Below are 13,186 nucleotides of genomic sequence, written 5' to 3'. Positions count from 1 at the left end.
TCAAGGATAGCAAACCAAAGATTTTCCATAACCTTCATATTCGCAAGCCCAAAGTCCCTTAAATGCTAATAAGTAAACCAGAATGAGTAAGAAATCTGCCAAGCAGAGAGTACTCTCAAGGAGAAATTTGCTGAGAAATGCAACACTACTAATCGGATTTTTTTCCTTATAGGGCCTACTAGAAAAAGAAAGGGCTCCTCCTACTAGGGGCAGATGTAAAGTAGTATATGAGTTCGACAATTCAATAGTTTTGACCAAGGGTATATATATTAAGAAATTCACAAATATGAACAAAACTTTAAAATTTCAAGCCCAACTATTATTGTCCTAGATTTTAGACCCGTAAAGTTTAACTTTTGGATGTATCTCTACTCATAAGAGGTTTTTCCATTTCTAGAACTCCTATTAATGTTAAAGGAATCTTATTTATCCTGCAATACCCCTTTATTGACATGGCCAATATTGAACAGCGCATAATACCTAATATATGAACTGATATTTGCAGATTTCTGCATTAAAAAGAGACAACACATTGCATGTGCAATGGCTGGATATAAGAGGTTTTTCCATTTCTAGAACTTCTATTAATGTTAAAGGAATCTTATTTATCCTGCAATACCCCTTTATTGACATGGCCAATATTGAACACCGCATAATACCTAATATATGAACTGATATGTGCAGATTTCTGCATTAAAAAGAGACAACACATTGCATGTGCAATGGCTGGATTTGACTTGCTTTCTCTCTCAAGTTATTAGCAATCTATAATTGATCCCATTTTTATCTTTATCTATCAAGTAATTAATGTTAGTACACCTCCAAAAGGTGGTCTCAATCACAATTCTATATTAGCTAAATATCAATTAGCAGCTGCAAAATGGATACAAGAAATGATTATGCATCCATATAATCCACTAAAAAATTAGTTGAATAATGATTTTTTTAAAAATAGGTCAAATATCGATAAAAAATAATATTATTCACTTTAAAAAAATGGATAAACAATGTGTTTAACTTTTACATTTGCAAAGACTCAAATTGGGGGTTCTTCAAGATTGGGAGACTAAAAGTTCTCCCAAAAGTGATCATATTCAAGAAGACATGGATAATATGAATTTTCATATTATCCGTCAGTTAACCCATTTTTTATCTGTATTAAATATGGGGCTGGTAAGATATCTTATTCGTTTTTATATTATTCGTTTTCGACCCACCCATATGCGACCCAACTCAATCTTTTTCACCTCTAATACCAATTATATGTACATCAAGTCATCAACAATTTGATCATTATCTAGTTCTCTAGAATCGGTGTCATCCTCAGTGCAGTGCAAGATCATGTCATTTCTGATATAGACATAGTAGTACCAACTTGTGCCCCAATGTGAAAAATATCTTACTAGTATAAAAAGGGCAATCCGACGTACTAAGCTCCAGCTATGCACGAGGTCAGGGAAAGGGCCGGATCACAAGGGATATTGTACGCAACCTTACCCTATATTTCTGCAAAATGTTATTTCCACGGCTCGAAGCCGTGACCTCCTGGTCATATGAAAGTAACTTTACCAATTACGCCAAGACTCCCATTTTGACTGAGTATGTAGATTAGGAAAGAAAGGTACTCTTGAAACTTATAATTATAAATATGTCATAGTATTTGTGTGGGTACTTAGTGTACTCATTTCTCATTGAGTAATTTTTTTTAAAATCACTTAAATATTCTATTGAATTTAAGTTTAAGTTTTGTAATAAAAGTATAAGTTTACAAAAATAATGAATGTTGATGCTAAACTTAATAATGAAGAACTCACCCCATAAAACTGCTCAATTATTAGTTAAAAAGTTGTAAACTTTTTAGTATTTAATTATACACAAAATCCCTATGATGAGATTATAACATACCAATAACCTAGTTTTAGGATATGCATGTTGTGCGTGCACTTTATCTCAATGAGTATAAAATTTTAAAAATCACATAAATATTATTAAACTATGTAATTTAGTTATAAATACTAGATTTTAAAAAAGCACAAGCTCTTGAAAATAATTAATATTGATCATATTTAGCCAACTTAAGAAAGTAAAAAGCTATGTCATACAAAAGTATTTAATGCATTATTGTAACTTCAATATATGAGTTGTGCATTTTCTTTATGTAGAATAATATGTTGACTTATACTTAATTATCATGCAAAAATACTATGTTCTTCATGGCCTTAAAAAATAAATTATATTTGCTCAAGTACCTAATATAAATTTCATATTATTCATTGCGATGAGCCGATAGGTCATCTTTAATTTTAAACATTTATTTCTGTGTTCTAAGACCTTGAATAGAACCATTCAGCATTCCTCGACTTGCGTGTGCAGTCCGTATCTTTTTCCAGAAAACTTTTATGTGCAAAAATTGATAAAAATATGAAATAGTGTTTCAAAACTTATTTGAGTTGACTTCGGTCAACGTTCTGAGTAAACGGATCCGGATCAATGTTCTAATAGTTTTGGTAGGTTCGTATCGTGATTTGAGACTTGGACGTATGTCCGAAATTAAATTCAGAAGTCCCTAGCTCAAATTATCGCTATTTGACGGAAACTAGAAATCTAAATGTTAAAGATTTTCAAAGTTTGACCGTAAATTTGACTTTATTGATATCAGACTCGGGTTGAGATTTTCGAAAGTTGGAATAGCTCCGTTATGTTATTTGGGACTTACCTGCAAAATTTGAGGTTATTCCGAATTGATTTGACATATTTCGGCACGAGTTATAGAATTAAATATTTCATAAACTCATAAGTTCGAATTGAGGTCCGATTTGAAGTTTCGACGTTGTTTGTTGTTATTTGAGACCCCAAGTAGATCCTTATTATGTTACGGGACTTGTTGGAATATTCAGACGAAGTTACGAGGGGCTCGGGTGAGTTTCAGACGAGTTTCAGATCATTTTTGGTTGAAATTGCAAGTCTTGTTCTAGCGTCTCACATCTGCGCATTTTGGAGTGTAGATGCGGAGCCGCTTTTGCGAAGACAATGTCGCTTCTGTGACATTGAGGCCAGGGAAGAATCTTCACTTCTGCGAAGCTTGGAGTGCAGGTGCGATGCCCGCTTGTGCGGTGCAAGTATCGAAAATGCGCAACTCGTCGCTTCTGCGGCTTCATTAGTGCTTCTGCGCAGTCGCGAATCCGACTGGAATTCCGCAGGTGCAGAATTTAGCCTGGCAAGCTGGCTTCGCGGATGTGAAATTCTTGTCGGCAAAAATAAAAATGATGGAGAGAATGCATAAATTCGGGAGTCCGACAGTTTTGGTCATTTTTGAGTTTTAAGTCTCAGATTTGGGCGATTTCAGAGGCAGTTTTCACAAGTTCGAAAGGTAAGTGTTCCTTATCCTAAATTGATTATACTTCTTGATTCCATGCCTATTTACATCATTAATTAGTGAATTTAATTGAAGAAAATGAGAATTTTTTAAAATGTTCCAAAAATATAAAATGAGGATTTAAAAGGCGATCCAATGTCAGAATTCAATAATTTTCGTATGGTTGAACTCGTATCGAAACTGTAACGACCCGACCAATTATTTTGAGAGTAATACCCCCGATCCCCTATTTACTGCTTTCCCCATATTGTTTTTTTTCTTATGTGACTTGGCAGGAGGTTTTGTTTGTGGTTTCGGAGTGATTTGGGACACTTAGTCCCTAAAACGGAAGCTTAAGTCATAGGATTTTGACTGTAGTCAGAACTGTGTGAAGACTACTCTGAAATGGAGTTTCGTCAATTCCGTTAGCTCCGTTGGGTGATTTTGGACTTAGGAGCGTGTCCGGATTGTGAATTGGAGGTATGTAGCTGATTTAGGCTTGAAATGGCGAAAGTCGAATTTTTTTAGAGATTTTGACCGGAAGTGGACTTTTTGATATCTGGGTCGGATTTCGATTCCGGATGTTGGAGTAGGCCCGTAATGTCGAATATTACTTGTGTGTAAAATTTGAGGTCAATCGGACGTGGTTTGATAGGTTTCGGCATCGAACGTACAAGTTTGAAGTTTCAAAGTTCATTAAGTTTGAATTGGATGGTGATTTATATTTTTAGTGTTGTTTGATGTGATTTGAGGGCTCGACTAAGTTCGTATAGTATTTTAGGACATGTTAGTATGTTTGGTTGAGGTCCCGGAGGCCTCGGGTGAGTTTCAGATGCTTAACGAATCAAAAATTGGACTTGTCCTATTGCTGAAGCTTTCAAGCTTCTGGTATTTTCGCACCTGTGGTGGGGAGACCGCAGGTGCGGGCACGCACGTGCGGGAGGAGGACCGCAAGTGCGCTCTAGAGGAGTTTGGCCTGTAGCGTAGGTACGAAAAAGGAGCCACATCTGTGCATCTGCAGATGCGGAGAAGTGACCGCAGAAGCGGATTTTGGACTTTAAGTGGAATCCGCACCTGCGATGGAAATTCCGCAGGTGCGACTGGAAGCCCGCAGAAGCGGAATCACTGGCAGAAAAGGGCCAAGATCGAGGGTTTTATCCCATTTTCAATTTTGGGACTTTGAGAGCTCGGATTTGGGCGATAATTTGGGAGATTTTCAGAGGAAGCTTTTGGGTAACGATTCTTAACTCATTTATGGTTATATTCCACTAATCTATAGTTGATTTCATCATTTAATTAAATAATTTGGTTGAGAAATTTGGGGGAAAAGTTGGAAAGTTCTTCAACTTAGTTTTGAGTTTTTGTAACGACCCGTCCGGTCGTTTTGAGAGTTAGAGCCCGAACCCCTATTAACTGCTTTTCCCATATCTATTTCTGCTATTGTTACTTGCCAGGATGGTTGGTTTTGAGTTTCGGAGTGTTTTGGGACACTTAGTCCCTAAATGAGAGCTTAAGCCTTAGAATTTAGACCGTAGTTGGAACTGTATGAAGACGGTTCCAGAATAAAATTTCGTCGATTCTGTTAGCTCCGTTGGGTGATTTTGGGCTTAGGGGCATGCCCGGAATGTGTTTTGGGGGCCCATAGCTCATTTAGGCTTGAAATGACAAAAGTCGAATTTTTGGAGATTTGGACCGGCAGTGGAAATTTTGATATCGGGGTCGGATTCCGATTTCGGAAGTTGGAGTAGGTCCGTAATGTTAAATATGACTTGTGTGCAAAATATGAGGTCATTCGGACGTGGTTTGACAGGTTTCGGCATCAGTTGTAGAAATTTGAAGTTTCAAGTTCTTTATGTTTGACTTGGAGGGTGATTCGTGATTTTAGCATTAGTTGATATGATTTGTGGGCTCGACTAAGTTCGTATGGTGTTTAAGGATTGGTTGGTATGTTTGGTTAAGGTCCCGGGGGCCTCGGGTGAGTTTCGAGTGCTTAACGGATCAAAAGTTGGATTTGAGTTGCTGCTGAAGTCTTTAGGCATCTGTCATTTTCGCACCTGCAGTGCTGCTGAAGTCTTCAGGCATCTGTCATTTTCGGACCTGTGGTGGAGAGACCGCAGGTGCGTGATCGCATGTGGGGAGAGGCAAGCGCAGAAGCAGAAAAATGGAGGAGTGCCAGGGGTCGCAGGTGTGAGGTGAATTCCACATCTGCGATGCCCGCAGATGCGTTAGGGTCATCGCAGGTGCGCGAGGTTCGCAGAAGCGGAAGGGATTTCCGCAGGCGCTCACGCGCAGGTGCAGCCCTTTCATCACAGGGGCGAAGGCAGAGGGGATAAGTGATTTGCGCAAATGCGCACATTTTGCCGCACAAGCGCACCCGCAGGTGCGAGCCCAGGCTCCGCAGGGGCGGAAATACCTAGGCAGTGGTTAAAACCGAAGGGCTTCGCGATTTTTGTCATTTTTGGAATTTGCAACTCGGTTTAGGGCGATTCCTGAGAGTATTTTCGAGAGCTTTCTTGAGGTAAGTCACTTGTGCCTATTTTTTATCAATAATATTGCTTTCCCATATAATTTCCCACCTAGTTAATGTGTATTTAAGGTAAAAATTAGGAATTTGAGGCTAGGGATTTGGAAGTTTGATTTGTGGATTTGGAGGACCATTTGGTGTCGGATTTTAGTAAATTTGATATGGTTAGACTCGTGAGTGAACGAGCTTTTATATTTTATGTCTTTTATCCGATTACGAGACATAGGCCCCACGAGCGATTTTTGAGTTAATTTCGGAATTTTCATTAAAATGTTAATTTCGTTAATTAGATGAGTCTATTATTGTTGTATATATGATATGTAATTGCTTTTGGGTAGATTTGGGCCATTCAGAGCCGGATATTTGTGGGAAAAGCATTGTGACCGATTGATTGAGCTTGGTTCGAGGTAAGTGGCTTGCCTAACTTTGTGTGGGGGAAATCCCCTTAAGATTTGGAACTATTGTTTTATGTGAGCACCGTGTACGTGAGGTGACGAGTACGTACACGGGCTAGTTGTGGCAAAACCCAATTTTCTTACCGAGCAGCAAAATGTTTTCCTATTATTTTGAGCTATACAATTTTAATGAGTACTAATCTATTTTCATTCTTAATTGAGTTATTGTATTACGTGTAGCTATCATGTTTAGTCTAATACAACATGTCTATGTGTATTAATTGTTTATGTGAATTATTTGCAGTATGCTTAGTGAATTTCCTGCTTCTTCCGTAACTGGTACTTAGTCTAAATTGTAAGAATTTCGTGATGTAGTTGTATTTCTATCATTCGCACTGCATATTTACTTTGGGACTACAGAACGGTATTCTGGGAGATCCCCCAGTACTGCATATTTACTTTGGGACTACGGATCGGTATTTCGGGAGATCCCCTATACTGCATATTACTTTGGGACTACAGAACGGTATTCCGGGAGATCCCCATGTCTTGTATATTTACTTTGGGACTACGGAACAGTATTCCGGGAGATCCCCTTGCACATTTACTTTGGGACTACGGAACTGTATTCCCGGAGATCCCTTTGCACATTTATGTTTGGAACTACGAGACGGTATCTCGGGAGATCCCCTGTTGTGTTTCTGTGTACTAAGCTGTTACCTTCTATGATTTCATCGTTGTTAAATTTCAGCCTTTATTTTATTGCGGTATTACACTCTATATTATTTTATTATATATTTACCAGTAGGGCCCTGACCTGACCTCGTCACTACTCGATCGAGGTTAGGCTTGACACTTATTGGGTACCGATTGTGGTGTACTTATGCTACTCTCTGCACATGTTTTTCGTGTGCAGATCCAGATGCACCTTATCAGCCGCACTATCAATGAGCCGGGACAGCTTTGGAGACTTCAAGGTATATCTGTCGCGTCTGCAAACCTCGGAGTCCCCTTCTACTCTTTCTCATGTCCATTATCTTATGTATTGTTCCTTGTTAGACTCTGATGTATAGAGACACTAGATTTTTCCTTCTGTAGTTTATGATTCACGATGTTCCGTGTTTTGGGATTTGTTATGTATTTTTGAATAGTTGGTTAAATTTATATTTTTATTTCATTATTCCGTAAAATGTTAGGCTTTACTAGTTGTAGAGATTAGGTGCCGTCACGACATCACACGGAGGGGAAATTGGGTTATGACAAGTTGGTATCAGAGCTCTAGGTTCGTAGGTATCGTGAGTCACATGCCGGTTTATTAGAGTCTCGCGGATCGGTACAAAGATGTCTGTACTCATCTTCGGGAGGCTCTGGAACTGTTAGAAAAATTTCACTACTTTGATTCCTTGTCGTGCGAAAATTGTTGATTTTAGAGATTCTAAATTTCTGTATTCTATTCTCTCACAGATGGTGAGGACACGTACAAGCGGATCTGATGAGCATGCACCTGCGCCCCCTGCTAGAGCCGCGAGACGCCAGTGCCGGGGTAGAGGCCGAGGACGTCCATGTGGTGCAGCCAGAGCACCCGCACGAGCTGTTATAGAGGAGCCCCCAGTAGCTCAAGTTGGAGGGCAAACACCTGAGATACATGTTGCTGCACCAGCCCTCCAGGCGACTCTAGCCCAGTTTCTAAGCATGTTCAGCATCTTAGCTCAGGCTGGATTGATTCCACTTGCTCCTACCACATCTCAGGCCGGGGGAGGAGCACAGACTCCCTTCGCCGGTACTCCAGAGCAGCGGGTTCAGGTCGACCATGTTCCAGAGATTGTACTAATGCAGTCGGTAGCTCCAGCTCAGCCCAAGGTTAAGGCAGCAGCTTCTGAGGCGGAGCAGCTTAGACTAGAGAGGTACAAGAAGTACCACCCACCTACTTTTAGTGGATTGGCTACAGATGATGCTCAGGGTTTTCTGGAGAAGTGTCACCGTATTCTCCGTACTATGAGCATAGCAAAGACGAGCGGGTTTTTTTTTACCACATTCCATCTTAGAGGAGCAGCCTATTAGTGGTGGCGTGCTTATGAGTTGAGTAGTCCGGCTGAGGCAGCTTCACTTATATGGACTTAGTTCTAGGACATATTTTTGAGAGAGTATGTCCCTTAGAGCCTCAGGGACTCATGGCGCGCGGAGTTTGAGCAGCTGTGCCAGGGTGCTATGACTATGTCAGAGTATGTAGTTCGCTTCAGTGATTTGGCCCGACATGCACCAGTCTTAGTTGCCATAGTTCGAAAGAGGGTTCGATGGTTTATTGAGGGTCTCCATCCCAGCATCCGGAGTAGTATGGCCAGGGAATTGGAGATGGATATTTCTTATCAACAGGTTGTGTGTATTACCAGGAGATTTGAGGGCATGTTTGCCTGGGATAAAGAGGAGAGGGAGGCCAAGAGCTCTCGAGAGGCTGGTTATTATTCGGGAGCTCGTGCCCTAGCAGCTCGCCATGGTAGGGGTTATGTGAGCCACCCCGTTCATTTAGCTCTTCCAGCATCCAGCGGTGTTCCAGCTCCTTCTAGACCCCAGGAGCCTTATTATGCACCGCCATTGTCTAGCGTGCCTCCTGCACGGGGTGTTCCTAGCGGCCAATCTAGCAGACCTGGCCCAAGCCAGTCACAACAGCCACGCCCTCCCAGAGCTTGTTTTGAGTGTGGCGACACTCGCCACATGGTGAGGGATTGCCCCAGGATTAGGAGGGGTGCACCTCCATAAACTTTTCAGCCAGAGCGTGCTCCACCGGGTCCTCAGGCTATGATTATAGCATCAACTGCCACCCCACTTGCTCAACCAGCTCGAGGTGGAGGTCGGAGAGGTAGAGGTCGCCCTAAAGGGGGAGGCCAGGCCAGATATTATGCACTTCCTGCTTATACAGAGGCAGTTGCTTCTAATTCTGTCATTATAGGTATTGTTCCGGTCTGTCATAGAGATGCGTCGGTATTATTTGACCTAGGATCTACATATTCTTATGTGTCCTCTTATTTTGCCTCGTATTTGGGCGTATATTTGGATTCTTTGAGTTCCCCTATTTATGTATCTACTCCTGTGGGAGATTCTCTTGTTGTGGACCGCGTGTATCGGTCGTGTTTGATTGCTCTTAGTGGTTTTGAGACCAGAGCCGATTTTTTATTGCTCAGCATGGTAGACTTTGATATTATTTTGGGCATGGACTGGTTGTCGCCCCATTATGCTATTCTTAATTGTCACGCTAAAATCGTGACACTGGCTATGCCAGGTTTACCGCGATTAGAGTGGAGAGGTACCTTAGAGTATACTCCCAGCAGAGTTATTTCTTTTCTTAAAGCTCAACGAATGGTTGAGAAGGGGTGTGATGCGTATCTAGCTTATGTGAGAGATGTTAGTATTGATACCCCTATAGTTGATTCCGTTCAAGTAGTGAGGGACTTTCCAGATGTGTTTCCAGCTGATCTTCCGGGCATGCCGCCCAACAAAGATATTAATTTTGGCATTGATCTGTTGCCGGGAACTCAGCCCATCTCTATTCCTCTATATCGTATGGCTCCTCCTGAATTGAAGGAGTTGAAAGAGTAGTTACAAGAATTGCTTGATAAAGGTTTCATTTGGCCCTGTGTGTCACCTTTGGGTGCTCTTGTCTTATTTGTGAAGAAGAAGGATGGTTCTATGCGGATGTGTATTGATTACCGCTAGTTGAACAAAGTCACAGTGAAGAATATGTATCCATTGCCTTGTATTAATGACTTATTTGATCAGTTACATGGTGCTAGAGTGTTTTCCAAGATTGACTTACGTTCAGGTTATCATCAGTTGAAGATTCGGGAGCCGGATATCCTGAAGATTGCTTTCAGGACTAGATATAGTCACTATGAGTTTCTTGTTATGTCTTTTGGGCTGACCAATGCCCCAACAGCTTTCATGTGCTTGATGCACAGTGTGTTCTGGCCTTAACTTGACTCATTCATCATTGTGTTTATTGACTACATTCTGGTATACTCCCGGAGTCGGGAGGATCATGAGCAACACCTGAGGACTGCACTTCAGACCTTGAGAGAAAAGAAGTTATATGCAAAATTTTCAAAGTGTGAGTTTTGGCTAGACTCAGTGGCATTATTGGGTCATATAGTATCGAGTGAGGGGATCCAGGTGGATCCAAAGAAGATTGAAGCAGTGCAGAGTTGGTCCAGGCCGTCCTCAGCTACAAAGATCCGGAGTTTTTTTAGTTTGGCGGGGTATTACCGTCGCTTTGTAGAGGGATTCTCATCTATTGCAGCACATATGACCAGGCTGACCCAGAAGGGTGCTCCGTTCAGGTGGACAGAGGAATGTGAGGAGAGCTTTTAGAAGCTCAAGACAGCTTTGACTATAGCCCCAGTATTGGTATTACCTACAGGTTCGGGGTCTTATACTATATATTGTGATGCATCGCGGATTGGTCTCGGCGCGGTGTTGATGCAGGAAGGTAGGGTGATTGCCTACACGTCCAGACAACTAAAGGTGCACGAAAAGAACTATCTTATCCACGACGTTGAGTTAGCAGCTATTGTTCATGCCTTGAAGATATGGCGGCATTATTTGTACGGTGTTCCTTGTGAGATTTACACCGATCATCGGAGTTTACAGCATCTGTTTAAGCAGAAAGATCTTAACTTATGTCAGCGGAGGTGGTTGGAGCTACTTAAGGATTATGATATCACTATTTTGTACCACCCTGGGAAGGCCAATGTGGTGGCTGATGCTTTGAGTCGCCGGGCATTGTGTTTGGGGAGTTTAGCATATCTACCAGCAGTAGAGAGGCCATTGGCCTTGGATGTTTAGGCCTTAGCCATCCAGTTTGTGAGATTGGATATTTTTGAGCCGAGTCGAGTGTTTGCTTGTATGGTCTCTCGCTTTTCTCTTTATGATCGTATCAGGGAACGTCAGTATGATGACCCCCATCAGCTTGTCCTTAAGGACACGGTCCAACACGGTGATGCTAAGGAGGTCACTATTAGAGATGATGGTGCATTGAGGATGCAGGGCAGGTTATGTGTGCCCAATATAGATGGTTTGCGTGAGTTGATTCTCTAGAAGGCTCACAGTTCGCGGTACTCTATTCATCTGGGTGCCGCAAAGATGTATCAGAACTTGAAACAACATTACTGGTGGAGAAGAATGAAGAAGAACATAGTAGAGTATGCGGCTCGATGTCTGAATTGCCAGTAGGTAAAATATGAGCATCAACGACCAGGTGGATTGCTTCAGAAGTTAGAGATTCCGGAGTAAAAATGGGAGCGGATCACTATGGATTTCGTTGTTGGACTCCCACGGACTTAGAAGAGGTTTGATGCAATTTCGGTGATTGTGGATAGGCTGACCAAGTCATCTCATTTCGTTCCTGTGATGACTACCTATTCTTCCAAGAAGCTAACTCGAATCTACATCTATGAGATCGTCAGGCTTCATGGCGTACCGATATCTATTATCTCTGACCGGGGTACGCAGTTTATATCACGGTTCTTGAGAGCTATATAACATGAGTTGGGTACTAGGGTTGAGTTGAGCACAACATTTCACCATCAGACGGACAGGCAGTCTGAGCGCACTATTCAGATATTAGAGGATATTCTCTGTGCGTGTATGATAGATTTTGGGGGTGCTTGGGACCAGCTCTTGCCACTTGCGGAGTTTGCTTACAACAACAGTTATCAGTCTAGCATTCAGATGGCACCGTATGAGGCTCTGTACGGTAGGCGGTTTCAGTCCCCAGTGCATTGGTTTGAACCTGGCGAGGCCAGATTATTGGGTACGGACTTGGTTCAGGATGCCTTGGAAAAAGTGAAGGTGATTCAGGATAGACTTCGCACAGCCCAGTCCTGACAGAAGAGTTATGCGGACTAGAAGATTTGCGATGTGGCATTCATGGTTAGAGAGCGAGTCTTGCTCCACGTTTCGCCTATGAAGGGCATTATGAGGTTTGGAAAAAAGGGAAAGCTGTGCCCAAGGTTCATTGGTCCATTTGAGGTGCTGCGTCGAGTTGGGGAGGTTGCTTATAAGCTTGCCTTGCCTCCCAGTCTAGCAGGAGTTCATCTAGTATTCTATGTTTCTATGCTCCGGAAGTATCACGGCAATACGTCCCATGTGTTGGATTTCTGCTCAGTTCAATTGGACAAGGATCTATCTTATGTTGAGGAGCCAGTGGCTATTTTAGATAGGCAGGTTAGAAAGCTAAGGTCAAAAAACATTTCTTCTGTGAAGGTTCAATGGAGGGGACGGTCGGTCGAGGAGGCGACTTAGGAGACCAAGCAGGATATGCGCAGCCGTTATCCTCATTTTTTCACCACTTCAGGTATGTCTATATGCTCGTTCGAGGACGAACGATTGTTTTAAGAGGGGGAGGAGGTAATGGCCCGGCCGGTCATTTTGAGAGCTAGAGCCCGAACCCCTATTAACTGCTTTCCCCATATCTATTTCTGCTATTATGACTTGCCGAGATGATTGGTTTTGAGTTTCAGAGTGTTTTGGGACACTTAGTCCCTAAATGAGAGCTTAAGTCTTAGAATTTGGACCATAGTCGGAACTGTGTGAAGATGGTTTCGGAATGGAATTCCGTTGATTCCGTTACCTCCGTTAGGTGATTCTGGGCTTAGGGGCGTGTCCGGAATGTGTTTTGGGGCCCCGTATCTCATTTAGGCTTGAAATGGTGAAAGACGAATTTTTATAGATTTGGACTAGTAGTGGAAATTTTGATATCGGGGTCGGATTCCGATTCCGGAAGTTGGAGTAGGTCCGTAATGTTGAATATGACTTGTGTGCAAAATTTGAGGTCATTCGGACGTGGTTTGACAGGTTTTAGTATCAGTTGTAGGAATTTGAAGTTTCAAGTTCTTTAAGTTTGAATTAGAGGGTGATTCA

This window comes from Nicotiana tomentosiformis, chromosome 12 (genome assembly GCF_000390325.3).
Source record: "Nicotiana tomentosiformis chromosome 12, ASM39032v3, whole genome shotgun sequence".
NCBI lineage: Eukaryota > Viridiplantae > Streptophyta > Magnoliopsida > Solanales > Solanaceae > Nicotiana > Nicotiana tomentosiformis.
Note: the sequence above shows the minus strand (reverse complement) of the source record.